Raw genomic sequence first — 1923 nt, 5'->3', positions numbered from 1 at the left:
ATTCCGCAAGCCTCTCAAATTTCTACAGGTTAACATGTTACAAAGCTGTTCATTAAGATTTTAATTCATCTTTAGTAAAGGAGTCAACCAAGAGTCGGTGGGTCGCATGTTTTCTTCGGCTCAGAACAAGGAAATGTGCTACGACAACAGGCCGTTCACATCGGTGTAACTTTTATTGCTGTTTTACAGTACTTTGTAAGTCTACCACTACGATTATTATATAAAATTGAAGTTCGTGTACATGCATTGCTTAATTCTCAAAATAAAGACGGTAAGGGCTTGATTTTTAATCTTGCTCGGTTATCATTTGTCATCGTCACCGTCACCGTCTCTACCACTTCCTTCAGGGATGGTTGGCACTAAAAAACAAAATAACAAAATAACATGATAAAAGGCCCCTCTCGTGGGCTGAGATTATCTTTCTTGGGATGGTTTTGAAAAATCTAAAAACTCAGCTAGGAGTACTCAAATTTCCCATTCTTGAATAAAGGTAAAACCTGAACGAAGACAATCAGTCTTAAATGTATTTATCGTTTTTATTAGGAAGACGAGAATCATAAAGGAAGCAATTGGTCTTTTAAGAGAAAGACGAGTGAAAAAATGATTTTTAAGCCATATCACTTCAACACCGTTGAAAGTATTTCAACTATTCCAAATGATTTACTTAAATGTATTGACAGGTTTTTTATTGTCTTGATATATTTTACTGTTCTATTGCAAGAAAGGGACGCGTTTCTTCTCTAGTAAATTATTCTCAGTTTGCTTCACTTAAAATGGAGAAATTAATTGTAAGAGACTTCTTACCAACAACACGGGGTCTACTACCACCGGCGCCGCCATCTCCTCCGCCTCCACCACCGCCACCACCGCCTTCCCCACCACCACCACCTCCACCAGCGCCGCCATCGCCGCCGCCACCGCTACCTCCGCCACCACAGCTTAGCACTGAAAAATAAAGACGCAATAAAAAAGATCTGGTCGAAAACTGAGATTCTCTCTTCTGGTCTTACACTTGAAGTAAATAAATCATGTACGTTTATTTTTCACAAATTTCCCCACTCTTGTAAAAGATACTGTCGATCTTCTGAATTTGTAGAAAGCAGCTTCCTTCAGCTTTGAGTATAATTAATTCAAGTAAAAATATTCTTTTCGCGTTACTACGTATGACACACCAAGTGGATATCGTTTTGGTTGTCACTGAGCTGAGGGGTTGAAAAGTGTTTTCCGCCTTAGAAAACAAAACGCCTTAGAGTGCTGAGTTTCTTATTAGATTTTGTTCGTTGTTACGAACAGTATCAGTTGCTTGGCATGTCATTTTATCAAATGCGTGTCACGATTGCCTAATCCGAAAGGAGAAACCGTAACTTTCGGAATCTTTCTAATTCCCCGAGCAATCCTGTACTAGCTTGTAATGAAATCTTCCGCTTCGGGAAGTTGAGGAGATTTTGTTCAAAATATGCTTTTGTGTCACTTATCTCACAGGAAATAACCAACTATTATCGAATCTCGTTCTTGTTTCAACATGAATGAAGAAAGGGTTTCCGCCTTTAGCACAAAGTGTGTTCACCATTTTCACCCAACATTTTTGCTTGTTCTAAACTGCACCATTTCCTTCGATCAGTTGTTTTTCTAGGCTACTTATCATCAGACTGCTACGAGAGACAAATTGGACACGTGTGATTTTTCTTTAGTTTTATCACGTTTCTGGTTAATTCCGAGCAAGGGTTTGGTAGAAAAGACGTATTATCAATTCGCCAGTCTAAGACTGATTTAAATGTCAGTTTAAATAAGCCACTTAACTTAAAAGTTACTACAACTAACCTTTCTGACACTGAATGATTACCAACACGACAGCAATGACGAGCCAAAGTCTCATGGTGAACAGTATTTGAGTTTCTAGCTTGTCAGCAACAGCATAAAAAG

General features: G+C 38.6%; 1 long non-coding RNA gene across 1 annotated transcript; it reads right to left on the bottom strand.

The window, feature by feature from the left end:
• Positions 1-51: 51 nt before the first annotated feature.
• On the bottom strand, positions 52-1923 carry LOC145487642 (uncharacterized). The gene is made up of 3 exons (XR_014049434.1): positions 1822-1923; positions 805-945; positions 52-359 (listed from the first exon to the last, which is right to left on the bottom strand). It is a non-coding gene; the product is annotated as an uncharacterized LOC145487642 (long non-coding RNA).

The sequence above is a fragment of the Orbicella franksi genome, chromosome 1 (assembly GCF_964199315.1).
Source record: "Orbicella franksi chromosome 1, jaOrbFran1.1, whole genome shotgun sequence".
Classification (NCBI taxonomy): Eukaryota; Metazoa; Cnidaria; class Anthozoa; order Scleractinia; family Merulinidae; genus Orbicella; species Orbicella franksi.
The sequence above is the reverse complement of the archived record's forward strand: the minus strand, read 5'-3'. Positions and strand labels throughout refer to the sequence as shown.